General features: G+C 44.1%; 1 long non-coding RNA gene across 1 annotated transcript in view; it reads right to left on the minus strand.

Moving 5' to 3' along the window:
- Positions 1-1,243: 1,243 nt before the first annotated feature.
- LOC144767477 (uncharacterized) overlaps positions 1,244-24,366 on the minus strand; it is a 329,141-nt gene continuing 306,018 nt past the window's right edge. The window contains exon 4 of the long non-coding RNA XR_013598225.1: positions 1,244-1,458. This is a non-coding gene — a long non-coding RNA (uncharacterized LOC144767477). The remainder of the gene's footprint in view (positions 1,459-24,366) is intronic.

Below are 24,366 nucleotides of genomic sequence, written 5' to 3' on the forward strand. Positions count from 1 at the left end.
TGTGCCATTCATCACATCCACAGTACAGCATCATGCTGATGATAGTTCACATACCTGAGGACACAGATGTAGGTACTCCTTACGTGGACAACTAGTTTTGTCACACTGAACTGTACACCTCAAAGTGACTCTCCTGGCCCTGGCTGTAATTGCAGTTTTGTGATCCAAACCCCCCTCCAGCATTTACTATCCCACACAGGTTTGTCTTTCCATCCATGTATCTAGTTGTTAGGAATTTGTGAACGATGTGTGTCCTCACCCGGAATCAGATCCAAGTGTGTGGATGGCTGCAGTTTGTTGAATACCCTTGCATTTCATACATTTGCACGCACATATAATTTTATGCTGTGGGTACAAGATAACTCACCAAATGCGTATGATGTTTAGAATATTTATTGTGTGATCTTGTGCAGGAAACGTGAATAGGTGCTGTACATAAAGGGGTGGAATCCAAAGTTCACTGCTGGAGATGAGATGCTTTACAGTTTGAGTCACCAGAGTCAAGGCCACAGTGCTTGGCATCATTGGGCAGACTGTGACCAGCAAGTCCATTTGGGAGAGTCTCATTGGTGATGCTGTTGCACCCAAGGGCAATATGCCAGGTCAGGTGTCCTGGGAGTTGTGCATGGCCCACTGCCTCCCAACGTCTTAGACGTGGACGACCAACCTTCCTTGGGGGACCCTCACATGCAGGCATGGACGATGCATGGGACTCTACGTCAGACAGTTCCTCCTCCTCCTCCTCCCTCCCTGTGGCTGGTGTTGCACTTTGCCTTGATGTAGCTGGCCTTGTGACACAGGGAGGGTGCTGCATGTTGGCAGCTATCTGACGTAGGGATTGGCTCATTTCCCGATGCACCGTCAAGAGCAGAGCCAGACTTGCCTCCACCCGTCCATAATGTTGGTCTTGCCTGGCTATTTGCTCTGTTTGCTGTTGTTTCACCTGGTTGAGGGCCTCCGCTAGCTGGCTTACCTCCCTGGTGTCCCGCCGGTATGCCTCCAGGATGTTAGTCAGTTCAGGCATTCCAGGCCCTGAAGCTGACTGGCCAGAATCTCGCCTCCGCCTTGCGCCACTCCCACCACCCTGACCCACACGAGCACGGCCTGCGCTTGTGGGCACATCCGATCGACGGGCCCCCCGAGTGCTGGCAGGGTGGAGGTTGTCTGCCACCTCAGGGGCGCCCGACAAAGGGTGTCCCTCATTTTCAGACAGGCTCTCTGGTGGATCATGGGCAGGGCTCTGACCTGTCTGCTGGGATGTGGTGGGAATGGTTCCGGTGGTTGGCAGAGACGTAGCTGGTACAGTTGCTGCAGGGGTTTGGGATCCAGAGGAGCCAGGTTGGTTGGGGTCATCCACAGTGCATTGAGTGGCATTGCTGTCGGTGGGGTCTGGGTCCTGCTGAGCCTGGGACTGGGATCCTTCTCCCCCCTTTTTGGGGGGGGGCTCCACACGTTGGCCTGTGTGTGGGAGAGACAGACACTGTTAAGGCACTATTAAGTGACATCTTAATTAGTTATCCATTATCACCATCACAGTTCCACAAGCTTTACATTGCTATCATTGTTCAGTTGTGTATGTAGTGGTAGTAAATTGACATGTACTCAGGAGAATTTTCCTTCTTCGATTCTCTTGACAATGACTGACACAGCCATTGCTGTGTCTTGTCTTGCCGGCACAACACATATACAGCAGTGCTCGGGTTCAAGCAACATCCAGGATACGGTGTAAATCCTTATGTCTGCGTCAAGAATGCACAGAGTTTAGATGCAGCATGTTCATGTAAGAGACAGAGCATTATCTATACTACTGAGAGAACTGTGTCCTTTGAGCCAGGTAAACTCGAAATGTACACCACCAATCACAACACCCAATACAGCGTTGGAAAGGGGAGGTCCAGAAGATGGACATAGGCTACATAAATGGACACCATATACACTAATAAGGGGGGGCGCCATCAGTGGTAAAGTAGTCCCTTCTGTGCGTTAGATGTGGGCGTTAACATTCAGAGAGGCAAGTTGTGGGCGTTAGATGGCGAGGAGAACATTGAGATGCGAGGAGATGCCACGGTGCAAAACCAAACACACCATTCACGCTCACAGTGCAGAGTATTTCAAACATTCGTGCTCACAGTGCAGCATATTGCAAACACGAAATATTCACTTGCACACACATCTTCGGGTAGGCAGATTCATTGACCTGGTCATTACCGTTGTACGCTGACATCAGGGACGGGGCGCGGCTTGCATTCACAGCTGCCCAATCACGCCACATATTTTATTTTATATATATTTATTTATTTTTATAATTACATTTATTAAGCGCGCAGCTACCCGGAGGTTTCCCGGCGCTAAGGCAAACAGAACGGTATACAGGGTGAGAGGAGCGTCAGACCAGCAGTTTAAGTATTGAAGAGCCAGGTTTTGATTCCTTTACGGAATGTCAAGAAGCACATTTCAGAACGCAGAGATAGGGGTAGGGAGTTCCAAAGAGAAGGTGCTAACAGGGAGAACGAGCGACCTCCCATTTTAGCTCTCTTGACACGCGGTATCCTAAACTTATTCTGCGTGGATGACCTAAGTGTGCGGGGGGGGATATATTGCTGCACTAGAACAGATAGATAGTGTGGAGCTTTTCCAGTCATGATCTTGTGCATGAGACAAAGTGCCTTGAAGTTGACTCTGCTCTCAATTCGCAGCCAATGCAGTTTACGCATATGAGACGCGGCCGAGGTTCTGGCGGGTAGGTTACAAATAAGGCGAACTGCCATATTTTGTACCACCTGGTACTTCCTGGTTACCTCCTTGCAGGCACCCAGGAGTAGGATGTTCCCATAGTCCAGGCGTGAGGTGACAAGAGCCTGGACTACAGTCCTCAGGGTGTCAGCAGGCAGCATCCACGTGATTTTCCTCAGCCACCTGATGATGGTGGTACAGGTGGCGGAGACTTTCACAACGTGTTGCTTGAAAGATAGTTGATTGTCAAGGAGGACCCCAAGATTACGAGCAGTCACAGTTGGAGTAGGTAGAGGGCCCATCTCCGGCGGCCAATGTTGTGGGCCCCAGAGCGAGGTATCTGAGCCAAACAGGAGCAGTTCTGTTTTGTCCCCATTCAATTTTAATTTGTGCTTAAGCATCCAAGCAGATATTTGTTTCAGTCCAGCTTGAAGAGAGGAAGAGGGAAGATTTTTGTTAGTAGAGAGTGAGTAGATGACTTGAGTGTCATCGGCATAGGAATAAATTGTAAGACCTGCCTGTTCCGCCAAAAACGCAAGAGGTCTCACCTACAGATTAAAGAAAAGAGGGCTAAGGATAGACCCTTGGGGAACACCGTGAGTGGAGGGGAATATTGACGAAACAGATGTAGAAGAAAAAACTTGAAACGTGCGATCAGAAAGGAAATTAGCAATCCAGGCCAGGGCGGAGCCACCGACACCCACAGATTTCAAGGTGGACAACAAGATGGAATGGGAGACGGTGTCAAATGCGGCACTCAAATCAAGCAAGATGAGTGCCACTGTCTCCCCATTGTCCACCTTTTGTCACATGCAAGCCTTGCAAGGAATATTTTATAAACAATTTCACCATTGGTCACGCTCCTGTTTGTCACAGGGGGAAGACCTCAAGCAAAAGAGGTGGGGGTTACACGGCGTTTCAGGGCTTAGGCAAGTAAGCGTTCAGCCGTTCTGAAGCTGCAATATTTATCGCACGGAGATATCATACATAAAGAAAACAGGCTTTCGCATGCCCCTTAAGCGAGTCAGCGTTCACCACAGTACTTGCGTTCTAAACCTAAGAACAAAGCTACGGATTCACTCGCCGCTATCTGTTTTACCACTGTAACACTCCCACTTATTGCGGCGCTAAGGAGAAAACTTGACTACAGGGCTTAAACTAATATTTCACTCGCCAACATCACCAAGTGCTACATAAAATATCGTCTTGGCAGAAGCAACAACATTCTCACGGGGGGGCAAGGACAAAGAAGGAAACACGAGTAACATTAACTAGAGGGACCTAGATTACACAATTTACTTTTCTAACCCGGACAATGTCGGGATGGGCTGCTAGTTTAATTGCATAAAATCTTCTACTTTGAATAGGTGTTGCTGTTCCGTGATGGCCAAACAATGTCAACACCCCTGGACCTGTACACCCACTTCTAGATCATGGCTTTGGAACGTGGCACTTCTCTATGACGCATCACCTTGTCAATACCCATGTCCATGTTGGTACTTAAGTGCATGCACAACATTCATGAGATGGGGCACGTGCATTGTGTGAGAGGCACAATGGACTGGAACATCTGCAATGTGCATGTAAAAGTTGTATGCGTATTCATATGAGTGAGTGTTTAGTTGTGGTACATGACAACTGGGACAGTGTTGCACTCCATTGCCTGTCCCCAGGGGATGAGTTTCTGTAAGGGGGGTGTATGACAGGCCATGCTAGTAGTTTGCGTGTGATTTGCAAGCGTCCATCCTTCATGATTTGGCTGTCCCCTCATGTAGCATGCTGGCATAATCGTGGTTGTGTGTTCCTGCACAGGATGTGTGACCTTGTCCTGGTGTTTGTGTTTCCAATGATCCCAGGAGCGACGTGTGCTGCCTACACGTGTGCTGCCCATTGTGTACTACAGAGCTTTCAAAAATGTGTGTCCCGACACAGTACAGTGTCGCCTGCAAATGGTGGTTGTGTTGCAGGCACTTAGTAGATGACTGCTGGTAATTAGGAGACATCCCTAAAGACTCTGCTCTATGGTCTTTATGAGGCCTGTGCAGTGCTTGGGTGCAACTGTGTGTGTGCCCAGGGAGCTGGGGTGAGGTGACAGAGGGAGGGACACTGAGGGATGGATACAGAGGGAGGGAGGAACAAAGAGGGAGGAAGGGAGGGAGACAGAGGGTGGGAGACGGAGGGATGGAGGGAGTCAGAGGGATGGAGGGAGTCAGAGGGATGGAGGGAGGCAGAGGGAGGGAGGGACACAGAGGGAGGGAGACAGAGGAAGGGAGACATAGGGAGAGGGATACAGAGGGAGAGGGAGACAGGGATGGAGACATGTATGGAGGGAGTCAGAGGGATGGAGGGAGACAGAGGGAGGGAGACAGAGGGAGGGAGACAGAGGGAGGACTGCAACAGAGGGATGGAGACAGGGATGGAGGGAGTCAGAGGGAGGGAGGCAGACAGAGGGAGGGAGACAGAGGGAGGAGGGCAACAGAGGGATGGAGACAGGGATGGAGGGAGTCAGACGGAGGGAGGGAGACAGAGGGAGGGAGATAGAGGGAGGAGGGCAACAGAGGGATGGAGACAGGGATGGAGGGAGTCAGAGGGATGGAGGGAGACAGAGGGAGGGAGACAGAGGGAGGAGGGCAACAGAAGGATGGAGACAGGTTGTTTGTGCTCGCTCGCTTGCTACACTGCCTTACTGTGTCACAAAATGATGCATCTCCGGAAGGTGTGTCTGCGACATGAAATTGTTTAGAAGCTGTGGTCTACTATCTTGTGTGATATTTCCGTATCCCTGTGCATTGGGCATGGTGCTTGGGTGTGTCCCTGGGACATATGGGATGAGAGCAGCCTCCTACCCTCCACCTTCCACCCTTTGTGCCACCCCCTTGCAACTAACCCCATTCTGTTGTGTCCTGCTGGGACTCATGGCCACCCACCCAATGCTGCTGGGCACTGTTGTTAGTCCACCCATGTAACATGTGTTTTTTGTACACTCACCAGACTCAACGGCTCCTTCAATTCCATGTACTCCCACCGGTGGCAGCAGGGCCATGACTTTCTCCTCCCAGGGATGGTATACAGGAGGTCTGCGGGGACCGCCACCTCCAGTGTAATGTGCAGAGGCGTAGTCCTGGTCCATTTTCTTCTTGACCATCCTCCGCAGATCATACCACCTGGACTGGCATTCCCCCCTGGTGCACCTGATGGGTGCAACAGCATTGACCCGGTCTACGATCCTCTCCCACAGGCGTGTCTTTTCTGCCATGCTGGTCTGTCCGACCAATGCGCCAAACAGCTGTGGCTCAACTCTGATGACTTCATCTGTAAGTATCTCATTCTCCGGGTTAGTGAACTTTGGATTCTTGGGTGTGGTCATGGTGTGGGGTGAATGTGATTGAGGGGGTGATGGTGTGTATGGATGAGGGTGTGTGGGTCTGATTGTGAAGTGGGTGGTGGGGGTGTAGATGAGATAGGGTGTATGTGTGAAGGTTTGTGGCTGCAATTGTTGGTGAGCTGTCTGTGTCTTCGCAAGAATGAGTATGTTGCAAAGGATGATGGGTTGTATGTGTGGACCCTTTTATTGGTCAAATAGTGGGTGTGGCTTAATTTGAATTGGTGGTGTGTGTGTTATATGGGGTGGGTGTTAGTGTTGACCTCTGTTTGCCTGTTTGCCTGTGACCAGGACATTGATTCTCATTGGTGTGTACACAGGAGACATGTTCAGTGTTGTTGTGCGACTTGTTTGCAAAGTCCTTGTGCTGGTTTAGGTGTTGGTGTTATGTGTGCGTGTCGTACTTGTGCGTGCGATTGACTGGTATGGCCCGTTGGTGGGTGGGGGGGTTCGCGTAGGCTGCTTGGGGGGTTGTGCGTGTCGTACTTGTGCGTGCGATTGACTAGTACGGGCCGTTGGTGGGTGGGGGGTTCACGTAGGCTGCTTGGGGGGTTGTGCGTGTCGTACTTGTGAGTGCGATTGACTAGTATGGGCCGTTGGCGGGTGGGGGGTTCGCGTAGGCTGCTTGGTGGGGTGCGTGTCGTACTTGTGCGTGCGATTGACTAGTATGGGCCATTGGGCAATTTCTGTAGTTGTGGTATGGAAAAGTTGTAATTAATAATATTTTTTGATACTTAGTCGTTTCTCTTTTGTTCTCATTTATTTAAACTGTGAGTATACTTACTTAATTTTGTAGAAGCTGTTGTTTGCGTAGATGTAGTTTGATTGATGAAGTTTGTTGAAGCTGAAAAAATAAGTATTTGTATTAGTTGTGTATTATATTTGTCTTTATTTATAGCTCAGACAATGTAATTTAATTTTAAACTTTAGTTTGCTATATCTTTATTTATTAGTTACATTTCTATGTAGGCATTGATAAGGCTGCTCATTTTCTAGTACATTTATTCATTGTGGCTGTTGTTGGTATGTATTTTTTGTTTAAACAAAAAAAGACAGCATATATTCAGTTTAGGGAGTTTAGCTAAGTTTCTTGAGGCTTTAATAGTAGATAAAATGGGAGTTTACTTACTTGTGTTGTAGTATAATTTGTTGTAGTGGTTGTTCTAGGTGAGTATTCTTTTCTCTTCAGCAAAGTAACCATTTTTCTTCGAGTTTGTTCCAAAAATAGTAATTTTATTTAATTAAATAATTGTTTTTATAGAAGTTAGTTAAGTATTTCTGCATTTGGATTGGTTTAACGACATTTATTTTAAATTCATTGGTTGAGAAGTTTAGTTTGAAATTGGTATCCGTTAGTTTTTTAATGAGGTAGTTTTATTTGTTGTTTAGTAGTAGTATATAATGAAAGAATTTTTGTGTGTGTTTTATATTTATTGTTTATATTTGTAAAAATGTTTATATATGTAATGTGTTTTAAAAAAAAGTTAAAATAGAGTATATTTGAATTATTAAGTATTTTATATTTATTAGTGCATTAATACATAATTTATACATAATATAGTATATAGTATATTTATATATGAATATTAAGTATTTATTTAAAAGGTAATAATAATTAAATTGATATATTTGAGAGAATTGTGTATTTAATGTTACAGAAAATTGTCGATATTATTTGTGTTCGTAAATAGGTTGTATGTAAGTCGATAATAGTGGTGTCGATATTTTTGTAGTATCTCGTTATATTTATAATATTTTCGATAATTTTGTACTCGATATTTTAGTAGTCGATATAATTAAAAACGATATTTATTTAGTCGATATTAAAATATCGATATTTGTGTTAATCCTTTTGTAAGTATATGGTGACGATATTAATGTAAACGATATTATTACGAGGATATTTTTGTAGGTCGGTGTTTTTGTTATCAATATTTGATCCGGGATCCACCAGCCAGGCCTACCCCCTCTTCACGTACCCCCGCCTCCCCCCAGCCAGATTTGGAGGAGATCTGGAAGGTGAGTGTCAAGGGAAATGAGCCCTACCAGTAAGTTGGCTTAGCCAGGTCTTGAATTTTAAAGTATAGGTCTTTGTGGGACAAGACTATGTCATAATTTGGAGGAAGCTGCCATGCTTTTGTGTGGCACCCTCTACCCCACTGGTCAGGGGTGCCCCACTTCTTGTGGACCCAGAATTTGGGTGAATTTGTGAGAGCTGCATAGCAACTCAGATCTGCTGACTGAAACTACAAGAAGAACGGCTGCCCTGCTGGAACCCTGGTCTGCACCAGAAATGATTCGACTCTGAAGGACTGCTCCTACTGCACACTTGGAACAACAGACCCAAAGACTTTGCCTTGATTAAAAAGGATCAAGGAGTGGACTCTCTGAAAGCAACAGGCTGACAGAACTTTCCTGCACCATCTCACTCAGGAAGTCCCTGGCCTGGAGTGGGTTCTGTGGACCTTTAAGGATTGGGTCATGGCCAAGTGCATTGTGGGAATTGTAGTTCCAAACCTCTAAGGACTATCTTGTAGTGTAGTTCCTATTTTCCCAATAGGCTCTGCGCATTGGAATAATATCTTCAATAGTATAGACGTAGGAGTGTGGTTAACTAGGTCTTCTACTGACGATATTAGACTTAAAGTTATGTGTGCCAGCTAGCTCAGAGTTCACTAGAAAATTTCTCGAATAGGCAAGGAGGAGTTTAACCTCCCTGGATAGACAAGAAGGGATTTAGTTTCTGACAACCATAGAACATGACAACTTTGCTCCCCCCTAATCAAGAGTATATCTCTAGAGTCGTGTGAAAACAAAAGACAACTATTTTACTCAGTCAGTACGTGCATACTTAGTTTCACCAGATGGTAGAGAAAAGAAAGAGACGGGCGTTTTCAATAAAAAGGTGTTATTTATTGATCAGTCTCTTTTCTCATACAAGAGAAATGAATTGCTATTATTGTAATACTTATAGTTAAGTAAAGTGCATACAGTAAAAACAGGATTATAAAATAATACTGTAAAAGCATTTATATGGTTTCTTAGCCATATGATACTTAAAATGGATAAAAGATATACATACATATATACATTGACTAATCGCTCTCAACTGGTGCTTCTAACTATGCCTACCCTGGTGTACCTGACCTAAGCCTAATAAGTTAAGTTTGTTTTGCCAAGGATCTGACTCAAGAATTCCCTGTAAGGGGTTAGTCAGTTCAGTACCTGGGATTTAGAAGGCTGGAGGGTTGGTATCTCTGTCTCAGGACTCGATATCCCAGTTACCCGCGAGGGCGGCTGGAAACGCCAGAGGCTGGATTTCTCGGCAGGAGAAAAGACAGCGTCTCTCTCAGTGTGTCAAAAGGGAGGGGCAGCGTCCGTGGGCTTTTCTGCATCAGCTGGGCTCTCCGGCAAGTAGCGCTGCTCCAAGCTCGTCACCACCGTGTGTCTGCTTAGGGCAGCGTCGATATATTTATACCTAAAAAGTGCCGAGTTTGACGTAAGGATGGACATAAGACGTCAGTAAGAATGTCATAAGGACTGGTCGTTCTTACATTCTTTTCAGGAGTTCTCGAGCGAAATCAAAACAATAGCTGCGGGGGATTTCCCAGGTCTGCTGGAGGTTTGATTTGTTTTGAGAACTTGGTGTGCTTTCTAGGGGGCTTGAGGGATAGTGCTTGCTTAATGTGACAGCATGCGCTATGACCTAATCTGAAACCGGGTTTCTGTGCCATTGTATGGACATTAGTGAATTAATAACCGGACAAGGGTCAGAAATAGGAGTATCAATATAGGTACCTAGATAAACACACTACACCCACTCCACGATTTTATGTACATATTTACTAACCTAAGCAATAGTAAACATAACTAACAGTGCATGTGTATACCAAACCACCCCAAAAACACATATTTTTTTTGTATTTGAAAAAATGGCGTATGCGAAATGCACGAATGAGTATAGGTACTGTATGCATTCAAGCAGTATAATCATTCAGAAAGGAGATGCACATTGTATATCAGCATGAATGATTTGCGATATTACACATGAAATGGCTCTTGATAAAGAAAAAATTGCGAGGCCATCTCATCACATATAAATATAATTAATTGCATATAAGCTAGAGGTTGAGGTAATGTAATGTCTCTAGAATTCCTAAGAATAGAAGCTCTGTTCTCTAAGAATAGTTGTACTTTAAGCAGAAGATAAGTGCCAAAAAGGTCAATATTTTGGAGTTTGGAAAAAAGTTCTCGCTTTTCAGGGGAGAAGAGAAAAAATAGTTCACAGTCACTTTGTTTTCAAAAGACTGAAGGTCAAATTCAGAGTTCCGGGAACGCAGTGTGCAAGTTTGTTTAAAATCATTCTCTCTGTTCCGGTGAAAACATCATTTCAGACAGACTCTCGAAAAAACAGTCTACAGCTTCTGGTGAAAGTTCGACCAGGTTGGAAAATGTCGCTCCCATGCAGTCATGCGCATGATTGCTTTCAATGATGGTTCGATCAGAACTGCTTACAGAAGGTCGTACCTGGTTGATGCTGCTCTCATCCTGTACTTCACTACCCTTCAATCGTAGTGGTGAAGTCTCCACGAATGCCGTCATCAGGATAGGTAACCGCTGGGGACGGCTCAATGCATGAGCCTTTACTGGACCCAACAAAGTATCTGCATCCAATGGTACGTCTGATTGTAGTGTAAGACAGGTGTCCAACACGCATTCTTCGCCGCATAGCATGCACCTTAATACACGCATAACACAATTCTGCCAGATGGGTCTGAATGAAAGAAACCAGGTCATATTTAGATCTCGTTGCCGGGCTAAGCCAAGGACTTTAGTTATGCGGTCCCGGTAGCGGATAGCTAGGATCGTTTCTTCCATTGTTGCTGGAGTCTTGTCTGTGACATGGCTTGCCATAACGAAGCAAAAGTAGCAAGAATAAAATGCCTGCTACGAGTCCTAACAGGAGTGGAAGTCCGCCAAAGATGGAATGGACGAAATTTGGAAAAATACCCAGGATCGCTTTGAATGGTGTTAAAGCTCCTGAAAAAACTGTCTTAAATATACTTGCGATGCCACTTGTATCAGAAATATTTAAGATTTCGTTCAGCATTTCTGCGAAGTGTAGGGGGCAATTTGTTGATAACATTGAATGAATCTCTGCCGTTGTCCTTGCAACTTGGAGATCATACATTTCTTTTGTTGACGTCAACTGGGTTGGCGTCTGTAGGAGCACAGTCTTCATTCTGCTTAAAGGATCAATTCGAATAGAAGAGATTTTTAAACTGGGCCATAACCTTCCCTCCCTGTCTGGAACATCATTCGGGAACAATACTCTTTCACAGCACATGACCCTGGAAGTCACGCTTACAAGATAAGGTTTTCCTGGCAGCAAGCCACAACATCTGTGATCTACAATTAGAATGTAACTCCTGTTCGAAAGTCCTCTAAAGAATGGTTCTATTTGTGTTGCAGGTGTGCCTAACTGGTGACATGAAAGGTTATTTGAAGTCCCTTCACAGGCCCCATGCAAACTTATACCCTGACACAGAAGTATGCCACTTAGTGATTTTCACAATTATTACCACTAAGAAATACACTCTGTCCTTTATTACTGACACATGTGTGTGTATAGGGCAAGTTCCATGTTGACTTAACGTATCCTTTACCCAACCTTTCAAACGGCCTGCCTGTATATATTCTTGGCAGTATTGAAACTGGAAAGTTGTTATCGGAATATTTATTATCCCATGTATTATCCATTCAATGACAGGTCATTCTGACATTGTCAATGGTAATCTCTCAAGTTTTTCAATGCTCAGAATTGTATAGTCAGCACCCTTTTGTGCCAAACTGATTTGTTTATCAGTAAGGTTAAAGATATTAAATAGTGACGTTGTGTTGATTAAACGCCAAGGCACATAGCCTGAACGCAGATTTTGTAACGTCCAGCCAAGCTGTACAATAGAACGTAATTGAGACTGACCGTGTTGCAACATCAGTAAGTCTTGTTCTATTATATCGATTGCAGAAGATACAATACTGTCCAGTGAATATATTCTGGAAGACAGAGTCATTAACCCATTGTCCACAACAGAAAGTGATTTTTCCAAATTAACACGGTCAATTTCCCGTATTTTCTCTGCTGTCTCAATTTTAGTTACTTTCCAAGCTTCGTTGTAAGCTGCATATATAGAGGCCGCTATGAAACATTTTTTACGCTGTTTGCGTGGTCCCATGATGAAATCACGCAAGTCAGCACCTTCTTTAAGTAAAGTTAAGTGTTGCTTAATTTCTGACAGTGTGGATGTATGTAGCCATTGAAGGCAGAGTTTCCCCACACTGTAAGTAGTTACTATCCCTGGATGTTGTCTCTGGGAGTATCTTGGGTCTGGCCTGGTCAATGTGAACCCCTGTATTTTGTTCAGGAAACTGTCTTGACAGTTATTTGTGTCTGTGGGCCAGATCAACCATTGTTTCCAATCAGGATGTGTTCTGTTTTGGTTTAAAATATGGGATACGTCTATCTCAACATCCGTAGTGATATTACTGTTAGGTGATGGTTTTGGAATAGACGGTTTATTTAAGTCTTTGATTTTTGCTAGGCCAAGACAGGTAGTCTGTTGAATTGTGTCATTCAAAAATATAATTTGTTCTGGGATCATGTAGGCCCTAAATAATGATTCTATACCTTGCACTTGCCATTCTTTTGTGCCCCAGATCGTTTTCGTTTCAATGTTATTGTTCCAGAAATCAAAACCGAATGTATTCATTTTTTCAAAAAACTAGTCCGAATATATCAATTTTGTGTTTGTAAGCATGGTTTTCACTCCTGTCTTATTTAACAATTTGAAATAGAATGATTCTGCATTACTTGTGTTGAACCCTGAAAAGTATGAATATTTATCAAAGAATGTCTTTGAACTGCCTTTTGGTGGAGTTGCACAATGTTCCCATTGGTAAATATTTAAAACATTTCTAGGTTGAGTAGATTTATGCAGATAATGGTTACCATAATGGTTGTAACAAAATATTTGATCGTAATTAGATGAACCTTGCAAATAATCATGTTCTGTAAATTTAGCTGACATTACTAGATCAGACATCATATCATTAATACTTTCAAAGTCCCAATCATCAGCGAATGTGCTTGGTTTTACAAAGTCACTCAATGAAATCTTGAATTGATGAGGATACTTCAGGAGCTCAACCGGACCATATATTTCGTAATCAGTTTTGTCCCATGCTACCCCACCGGGTATAGGATTGGCTGTGAAGTTTACTGAAGAAAGTTCTCTTTTCTCGATGTGTGAAGACTTGTGTGGTTTCAGGACCAAGTTGATATTCTGACTTGCTGTGTCCATTGTAGCATATTTTCCCTCAATGAAATGTCCCAAGCATAGTATCATGATGAGCCAAAGTATGAGGACAAATACACCTAGTGACACCCAAATCTCAATCCATGGAGAAATCAGATAGGTTTCTTTTAGTTGATGAAAGAGTTCCTTTGCCTTGTCTTTAAAGGTTATTGTTGTCAGCTGTTCCTCAGGTTCACTCAGATCTTCAGAAAAATCATCGAAGTTGATGAAGTAGCCGGATGCTGTTCTGTCAATTGTTTCAATTGCTTCTGGATTCCTTTTTGCTTTAGGTATTTGCTTTGTTTCATTAGCATAGTCTGTTGTTACGTCACTGTAGAATGGAGTTTCTTGATGTAAAGCTTTGATTTGGGTTTCAAGAGGTTTAAGTTCCATCGCTTTGTTACATAGTCCTTGTTGAATCACTGTAGGTTTATCAGGTGTGATTAGTCTTTCAGTTTGAACCTCTGTGTTTGTAGCAAACTTTGGTGTTCTACTACTTCTTGGGAGTCCACTTGGCCTACTACTTGTTATCGGCCACATGATTGTGGTTTAACCAGGTCGATGGATACAACTCAGTGGGAAACATCGTTTAGAACGCGGTGTTTACACCGCAGTGCCTTTATAACGCTGCCATTACAACGCAAGTCGTTACTACGACTTGCGCTGGGTGGCGCTGTTGGGCAAGGAATGTTGTAATTTTATATTCCAACACCTTCCCTACTGTTACGTGGACTGGTGTTGGAATATAAAATTATAAGATTCCAAAATCCGCGCCCTGCGACGCAAGTCGTTGTAACGACTTGCGTTGTAATGCCCGCGTTGTCAAGTACCGCGATCTTTTAGATCGCGTTGTACTGACATACATCCAACTCAGTTCTCCTTTTTACCAGCATGGGGCGGTAGTACTACTGATCTTGTCCCGTTGACAGACAAGACAGGAACTGCTTTTCTGTAAGAAGGCCCAAATTCCTTCTTCACCGCGATCTTCTCTCTGGCCCGATCCCCGATTTTTGGAATCCAGACAGGCCTTGCTGGGACAGGTGGTTTCTCTTCAGTGGTTATTGGCTGCTGTTTCAACTTTATGTTGCTCAGGTCTTTTCTTGTTTCATTTAAGTCCTGTAAAATAGCCAAACGATCTTTGATATCAAAGCATTTTTCTTTAACCACTGAAGTCTGAGTATCGAGGTCCTGGATTAACATTCTAGTCCCAAACAATAGTTTGTACGGACTGAGACCTCTCAGAGAATTTCTTGGCAGATTATTAAGACTACGTTGGACACTTATTAAATGTTTGACCCACCCAGCTCCCGAACCTAATACCTTTGCTGTCATAGATTGCTTTATGTCACGGTTTTTTCTTTTCACAATTCCGTTTCCCTCAGGATGAAAGGGACAAGAGTACCGCAATGCAATGCCCATGCTGGTCATGGCCTCCTTATAAGCTCGAGAGCTAAAAGCAGGACCCTGGTCAGAATGTAGCATGCCAATTGCGTATGTGCCGATAAAGACTCGCAAATCTTTTATAACAGTTCTGACGTCAGCCGATCGCTGGGGCCACATTTTAAGTGAAAATAGTCTCAAACAATATACATTGGGGCGCATGTTTCTTGTTTAATCATGCGAATAGATCGCTTTATGCTTTCTATTATGTGTTCTGGCACTACCTCGGCCGGTTTGCCACTGTGTTCTCTGTTGCAGTTTTCAAAATTTTTTGCAAATTTGTGATTATCCACGCTCATCCTCGGCCACCAGTATTCTGATTTTAATTCTATCAAAGATTCTTTGATTGTCTGATGCCTTAAACCTAATCCCATATGTGCTTCTTGTATTAAGAAGCCTCTCCTCTTCCTGTTTGGAATTACCCTATCCCCCACTCCAGGGATTTGAGCAAAAGGAACGGAGTTCGCATCGATTATGTATGTATAATTGAGTGGATAGTTGATGGGTAGCGCTGAGCAGTCGCCTTTTGATGACGTTTTCACCGCCAGCATTGTTTCCCCGTCAATGTATTTTACTGAACGCTTTTTTATAGCTACGGAAGCCGATTTAGTTGTTTCTGTTGTGGCTGTCTCAGCCAATGAATTCCCTGCAACGTGAACGCCATCACGCTGATGACTCAGTGAGTGTATCACGTGAGTCTTTGGTAGTTCTTTCTTTAAAAGAACTAATTCTTCCCAAAGCGAATTTTGGTTTATTGTTGCACCTGTGTCATCTTTGTTACTGTTATGAATCCATTTCTGTAAATCGTTATTGTATGTTTTTGACGCAGTAATACGAATCGCACACTATTAGTGTCGGGAATTCGCGATCAGCATTATCTAGTGCCATTTTTAACGCTATTATTTCAGTTTGTTGTTCTGAATTATTTTCCACTGAGTGTGTTTTTGAAAACAGAAGTTTCAATTTACCTCCGCGCCACACGTCTTTTGTAATCTCGCATGTGGCGTTATAAGCTTGCTCTCCCCAAACTGAGGGCTGAGCATGTCCGTCTGTATATATTACACAGGCGTACTGTTGTATGGGCAGAATGTCTCTAGGCAGAGGATATTCTCTTTCATATTCTAGATTTTTTTAATTTTGTCATTTCTGGATCAAAATAGTATTTCACTCTGTCTGTAGCAAGAGAATCTTCCCATTGTATCCATTTTGGATTTAGTGCCATTGTAGGTAAATTACATGGGCTTGTTAATGCCTCAAAGGCTGATTCTGCTGTTCTGACTGTAATCCGTCTGCCGTCAGCTTGGTATCTTTCTCTTGCTACAGTTGTTTGAACCGCATGAACAATGTTTTCCTTAATGCTGAATGTTTTTTCAGCTTCTGTGTACAAGTGTGATTTGCAAGCTATTGGTACCGTTTCTCCCTCATTAGAGGTTAGGTATGTGAATCCGCATCTTCCTGGGATGACTCGAATCACAAGGTTGCGTGTGTTATCGCGTGTTTGCAGTTTTGTTTTAACTAACATGTCTGTTTGTAAAGATCTCAACATTTCTGTGTGTTTTTTAGTCCAATTGATTCTTTTAAAATCTGGTTTTATTAGATCATAGAGAGGTTTAACCCTCTCTGCGTAGTTTATAATGTAAGTTCTTCCGAAATTTTGGAAACCTAGAATTGATTGCAAGTTTTTCAGTGTTCTAGGTGCTTGGATTACAGCACATTTCTCTAGAAAATTGTCAGCCAGGCTCTTGCCTTCACTTGATAATTCATATCCTAAAAACAGGACCGTTAGATGGGCAATTCTTGACTTTTTGAAGTTAAATTTGTAACCCTCTGCTGCGAACCCAAGTATTATGGTGTTCACTCTTTTCAAGTGAGTATCCAAGTCATTATCTGTTAGATAGATGTCATCGACATAAGATAATGCCTCGTCATCATATATTTGTTACTCTCGCTGAAAATAATCCTGGGCTGTTCTTGAACCCTTGGGGCAAACGACAGAAATCTTTCTGCGAGCCATATATTGAGAAAGCGGTCAAATAGCTGCTTTCTGGTGCTATATTTTGACAAAAGAATCCATTAGAGATGTCTAATGTTGTTTTGTATTTTTTGCGCACTATGCTATTCATTAGTGCGGCACTGTGTGAGTTTTGTACTGCAAACGTTTTGCAGCATGAGTTAAGGTGTCTGTAGTCCAAAACTAGACAATATGAATCATCTGGTTTGGAGACAGGAAACAAAGGATTGTTCATTTGTGAGGTGCATGTTTCAATCACCCCCTGGTATTCAAGTTGATCTAACATCTCCCTGACCGTTTTTTTGGCTTCTTGCTTAATTGGGTACTGCCTCTGTGCAGTCGGTTGAGATTTTAATTGAATCTTGTGAGGAGGAGAGTCCTCATCCCATCCCACATGATTTCTATATAGTGCAGGAGCTTGGGCTACTGCCCACTTTCTTGCAAGTGTATATTTTTTATGAATTGGAATATGATTTGAGAAGGCAGGCATAATCATTTCTTCGCCATGAGGGCACTCCCTGACAAACTCTGGTGGCCAGTCTTTTTCTGCTAGAAGGATGTCATAGCCCTTGGAGAGATTATCCCAAAATAGACCCCTTATTTTCCTAGTCTTATCTCCCTCTATACGTAAGGTTATTTCATATATTTTATGAGGTTTGCTAACTCTGGTATCTGCAGTTTCCACCTGAATGTACTCATTCGTGTCCACTGTCTCCAGATGATTCATCAGGATCTTGCGAGCTATGCTCACTTCTGCTGCGCTGTCTAGCATTGTCTGAGCCCACTCTCCGTTTTTCAGCTGAGTCCTCAGGATCCTCGGCATGTTTAATTATTTTAATGCTGGCTACCTTCTTCTTTGGAAATTGTAATTTTTTACTTTGATGAGCTGGTTCTTTGTCTTTGGACTTGACGTGCTCTTCCCTGTGTTCTGACTGTCCTCTTCTTTCCGATTTCTGCGAGGAAGTCTGAAAAGAATGAGAGGGACGAGTATCAATATCTTGATATCTATCAGGTTTCTTCAAATTATCCCTATTTCTAAGGTTGTATTTTTTCTCAGAGGGCTCCCTCTGGGGAGACTTGTGTCCTTGGTCCGGAGATCTTTCTCTCCGCCGAGGTGACTTTCCTCTGGACTGGAATCTTTTTTCTTTGGGAGTGGATTTTTTATTTCCATCCCAGCTCTTTTTTGAAGTGTTTAGATTATTTTTAATAAATACCTTTTCAGGATTTTCTATTAGTTGGGGTTTCACTGGTTTCCCACCCAAACTATCTCTTCCTAGTTCTTCATAGGATTTTTCTATGATTCTGGCAAGTTCAAATGGTTGGTCTGCTATATCTGTTTCCTTCAATCTTTGTTAGTAATATTGCCGAGACCTGCTTAAAGTCTTTCAGTAATTTCATGCCCAGAGTTAAAGCAGGTTCTGGACCGTATTCATTTTGAATCTGTTTTAGCACCTCTGGTATTACCGACATGGACGGAACACCATGTGTTTTTGCGTAAATGGAAGCAAAGACTGTACCCCAAGTGTCACAGTCCTCCACATGTGGTGCGATCCCCATTGGGAGACAGATAGTCAGAATTCTGTGTTTCTCAACAGGGGTGGTATCTGGAAATACCGCCTCTATTTGAGTGATTTTCTGTGCTAACCAGAATGGAATTTGTTCCCTTTTCATGGGTACTTTACCTAGACAGTACTGTATGTTCTGTGGTGTGATTTTATTTGTGTTCCCCTGATGAGGGGTCAGCTGTGGAATTTTAATAGTTGGTTGGACAGTTGAAGTCCGCATTACATATTGGACTAATTGTCTGTGTATTTTAATCAGTTGTTTTAACTGTGCTAAAAGTTCTGGTATTTACATTTTTTCAATGTCTGGGTGTGGTGTGTAACCGGCTAGAACCGGCCACGTTGCTCCTGGACTACCTAGTGGACCGAGCCTGGTAATGTGATCATTATGTTTTAGGGCGCCTTTAAACCAGAGCAGGTGCTCTTGGTATTTGAGTGGTATTTCCACCTCCTCGAAAGGGGTGTACTCATCCGGAGGTTCCTCTATCTTGTAATAATGGAACTCCTTTGTTAAAGCGTTTGCTGCTGGAAAATTTATCCATGAATAGAATACCTCTGTCTGCCGATATTCGTGTGCCTCAATTACGAATATGACTGTACCACCTCTTGGTGTTAGTCCATTTTCTATACGTTTTAAAGTTATAGTTTTTCTTATGCTGACCGGGATGAGTATTGCATCCGGGTCTTGCTCTAGGAGACTTCTGTCATCCGCTAGGAGTTGAGCTGCTATTCTAGCTGTCTCCCTATCTCCTTCACCGTCTGACATTTTACTGACAGGAAGGTTTTTTGTTGCAGATCAGGTTTCCACGGAAACAAAGATTAGATGCACAATATTTTGGAACACTGTATCCTTCAACGTTGAATAAACCAAAAACCATACATAGGAGTCTCCTCCTACTACGTTTGGCGGATTTAACCTTTCACCCACTCCAGACGTCTTTGGAGTTTTATGGGAAAAAGGGGTCTGTGTGAAAAAGCACGACTGAGTTACTCTAATGTCTTGCGTTAGATTTATCGCCTATCCAAACCGTTGAGCGCCATGTAGTGTAGTTCCTATTTTCCCAATAGGCTCTGCGCATTGGAATAATATCTTTAATAGTATAGACGTAGGACTGTGGTTAACTAGGTCTTCTACTGACGATATTAGACTTAAAGTTATGTGTGCCAGCTAGCTCAGAGTTCACTAGAAACTTTCTCGAATAGGCAAGGAGGAGTTTAACCTCCCTGGATAGACAAGAAGGGATTTAGTTTCTGACAACCATAGAACATGACAACTTTGCTCCCCCCTAATCAAGAGTATATCGCTAGAGTCGTGTGAAAACAAAAGACAACTATTTTACTCAGTCAGTACGTGCATACTTAGTTTCACCAGATTGTAGAGAAAAGGAAGAGACGGGCGTTTTCAATAAAAAGGTGTTATTTATTGATCAGTCTCTTTTCTCATACAAGAGAAATGAATTGCTATTATTGTAATACTTATAGTTAAGTAAAGTGCATACAGTAAAAACAGGATTATAAAATAATACTGTAAAAGCATTTATATGGTTTCTTAGCCATATGATACTTAAAATGGATAAAAGATATACATACATATATACATTGACTAATCGCTCTCAACTGGTGCTTCTAACTACGCCTACCCCGGTGTACCTGAGCTAAGCCTAATACGTGGGCGGGAGTAGATAAGTAGCAGTTTAAGTTAAGTTTGTTTTGCCAAGGATCTGACTCAAGAATTCTCTGTAAGGGGTTAGTCAGTTCAGTACCTGGGATTTAGAAGGCTGGAGGGTTGGTATCTCTGTCTCAGGACTCGATATCCCAGTTACCCGCGAGGGCGGCTGGAAACGCCGGAGGCTGGATTTCTCAGCAGGAGAAAAGACAGCGTCTCTCTCAGCGCGTCAAAAGGGAGGGGCAGCGTCCGTGGGCTTTTCTGCATCAGCTGGGCTCTCCGGCAAGTAGCGCTGCTCCAAGCTCGTCACCACCGTGTGTCTGCTTAGGGCAGCGTCGGTATATTTATACCTGAAAAGTGCCGAGTTTGACGTAAGGATGGACATAAGACGTCAGTAAGAATGTCATAAGGACTGGTCGTTCTTACATTCTTTTCAGGAGTTCTCGAGCGAAATCAAAACAATAGCTGCGGGGGATTTCCCAGGTCTGCTGGAGGTTTGATTTGTTTTGAGAACTCGGTGTGCTTTCTAGGGAGCTTGAGGGATAGTGCTTGCTTAATGTGACAGCATGCGCTATGACCTAATCTGAAAACGGGTTTCTGTGCCGTTGTATGGACATTAGTGAATTAATGACCAGACAAGGGTCAGAAATAGGAGTATCAATATAGGTACCTAGATAAACACACTACAATCTCAGAGCTTCTAAAACCTCAGATTTGTGTTTTGGACACCTTGAATCCTCAAGAGGAATTTCAGGAATACGCTCCAGATGTTTTGAGAAGTTTGGAGCAACTTTCGGAAAAAGCTCCATAAGGTGGCTGACTCGTCGATGCTAAAATTAGACAGCCGTCACCGAAAAACGGCCCAGCCTAGATTTAAGGTTCTTCCCGCTGAAAGCCCTGGGGCTCAAGACTTCCAGGATTTCACAGATGCATCGAGCTTAGCCAAGCTGCCGTCATTGACTCGAATCCCAGCCTGAAGAGGAGCCTCACTCAACAATAAGAGAAAATCCTCCAGAAAAGTTTCCAAGTTTGAAGGTAAAATTTTGACCGGAGCTTCCCGTTAATGTACTCGACCAAGGCCCCATTGCGCTTGGCCTCAAACTTTGACTTTGACCTGGTCAAGCGCGCCAGATGTTTCAAGTTGGCACTATATATTTTTAAGGGTAAACATCCTTTACAACGCAACTTTTACCACGCAGTGCTTTTACATCGCAACTTTTACAACGCAAACCATTACAACGCATTGAGCTGGGGGGCTCTCTAGGATAGGGAATAGTTTTAATTTACTATCCAACACCTTCCCTACTATCCACGGGGACTGGAGTTGGAATAGTAAATTAAACTATTCACTATCCAGCACCCCAAAGCGCTATGCGTTGTAATGGTATGCGTTGTAAAAACTGCGATGTAAAAGCATGCGTGGTAAAAGCATGCGTTGTAATGTCATACATCCATTTTTACGATTCAGAAAAGGGGGTGGTGATGAACAGAGTGTCTGAATTAAGCAGACCACTCTTACCCAGTCCAAAGATCAGGGCTTGATCCATCACCGTTATTTATCTCACTGCCCCATCCCAGCTCAGAACCTGGCTATATGCAAATTAGTCTGTCCCTGGCCCAGTGCATCATGGGAACAGGGCAGACCAAACTACCAAGCCAATTCTTCACCAGAAAGGAGACAAGCTACCGGGAACCGGTTTCTGGCATTTCAGCCTCTTCGGCCCGGCTTGCTTGAATCCTGATGGAGCAGTGAGAAAGGGACTCATGTCTGAGTATACCCTGCCACACCTATAGTGGCCAAAAACGATTCAGAAAAGGGGGTGGTGATGAACAGAGTGTCTGAATTAAGCAGACCACTCTTACCCAGTCCAAAGATCAGGGCTTGATCCATCACCGTTATTTATCTCACTGCCCCATCCCAGCTCAGAACCTGGCTATATGCAAATTAGTCTGTCCCTGGCCCAGTGCATCATGGGAACAGGGCAGACCAAACTACCAAGCCAATTCTTCACCAGAAAGGAGACAAGCTACCGGGGACCGGTTTCTGGCATTTCAGCCTCTTCGGCCCGGCTTGCTTGAATCCTGATGGAGCAGTGAGAAAGGGACTCATGTCTGAGTATACCCTGCCACACCTATAGTGGCCAAAAACGATTCAGAAAAGGGGGTGGTGATGAACAGAGTGTCTGAATTAAGCAGACCAGTCTTACCCAGTCCAAAGATCAGGGCTTGATCCATCACCGTTATTTATCTCACTGCCCCATCCCAGCTCAGAACCTGGCTATATGCAAATTAGTCTGTCCCTGGCCCAGTGCATCATGGGAACAGGGCAGACCAAACTACCAAGCCAATTCTTCACCAGAAAGGAGACAAGCTACCGGGGACCGGTTTCTGGCATTTCAGCCTCTTCGGCCCGGCTTGCTTGAATCCTGATGGAGCAGTGAGAAAGGGACTCATGTCTGAGTATACCCTGCCACACCTATAGTGGCCAAAAACGATTCAGAAAAGGGGGTGGTGATGAACAGAGTGTCTGAATTAAGCAAACCACTCTTACCCAGTCCAAAGATCAGGGCTTGATCCATCACCGTTATTTATCTCACTGCCCCATCCCAGCTCAGAACCTGGCTATATGCAAATTAGTCTGTCCCTGGCCCAGTGCATCATGGGAACAGGGCAGACCAAACTACCAAGCCAATTCTTCACCAGAAAGGAGACAAGCTACCGGGGACCAGTTTCTGGCATTTCAGCCTCTTTGGCCCGGCTTGCTTGAATCCTGATGGAGCAGTGAGAAAGGGACTCATGTCTGAGTATACCCTGCCACACCTATAGTGGCCAAAAACGATTCAGAAAAAAGGGGGTGGTGATGAACAGAGTGTCGGAATTAAGCAGACCACTCTTACCCAGTCCAAAGATCAGGGCTTGATCCATCACCGTTATTTATCTCACTGCCCCATCCCAGCTCAGAACCTGGCTATATGCAAATTAGTCTGTCCCTGGCCCAGTGCATCATGGGAACAGGGCAGACCAAACTACCAAGCCAATTCTTCACCAGAAAGGAGACAAGCTACCGGGGACCGGTTTCTGGCATTTCAGCCTCTTCGGCCCGGCTTGCTTGAATCCTGATGGAGCAGTGAGAAAGGGACTCATGTCTGAGTATACCCTGCCACACCTATAGTGGCCAAAAACGATTCAGAAAAGGGGGTGGTGATGAACAGAGTCCCCGGTAGCTTGTTTCCTTCCCAGTATAAGAATTGGCTTGGTAGTTTGGTTTGCCCTGTTCCCATCATGCACTGGGACAGGAACAGACTAATTTGCATATAGCCAAGTTCTGAGCTGAGATGGTGCAGTGAGCTAAAAAACAGTGATGGATCAAGCCCTGATCTTTGGACTGGGTAAGAGTGGTCTGCTTAATTCAGGCACTCTGTTCATCACCACCCCCTATTCTGAATCATTTTGTCCACCATAAGCGTGGAAGGGTATACTCAGATGTGAGTCCCTTGCTCATTGCACCATCAGGATTCAAGCAAGCCGGGCCGACGAGGCTGAAATGCCAGAAACCGGTCCCCGGTAGCTTGTTTCCTTCCCAGTATAAGAATTGGCTTGGTAGTTTGGTTTGCCCTGTTCCCATCATGCACTGGGACAGGAACAGACTAATTTGCATATAGCCAAGTTCTGAGCTGGGATGGTGCAGTGAGCTAAAAAACGGTGATGGATCAAGCCCTGATCTTCGGACTGGGTAAGAGTGGTCTGCTTAATTCAGGCACTCTGTTCATCACCACCCCCTATTCTGAATCATTTTGTCCACCATAAGCGTGGAAGGGTATACTCAGATGTGAGTCCCTTGCTCATTGCACCATCAGGATTCAAGCAAGCCGGGCCGACGAGGCTGAAATGCCAGAAACCGGTCCCCGGTAGCTTGTTTCCTTCCCAGTATAAGAATTGGCTTGGTAGTTTGGTTTGCCCTGTTCCCATCATGCACTGGGACAGGAACAGACTAATTTGCATATAGCCAAGTTCTGAGCTGGGATGGTGCAGTGAGCTAAAAAACGGTGATGGATCAAGCCCTGATCTTTGGACTGGGTAAGAGTGGTCTGCTTAATTCAGGCACTCTGTTCATCACCACCCCCTATTCTGAATCATTTTGTCCACCATAAGCGTGGAAGGGTATACTCAGATGTGAGTCCCTTGCTCATTGCACCATCAGGATTCAAGCAAGCCGG

The sequence above is a fragment of the Lissotriton helveticus genome, chromosome 7, assembly GCF_964261635.1.
Source record: "Lissotriton helveticus chromosome 7, aLisHel1.1, whole genome shotgun sequence".
NCBI lineage: Eukaryota > Metazoa > Chordata > Amphibia > Caudata > Salamandridae > Lissotriton > Lissotriton helveticus.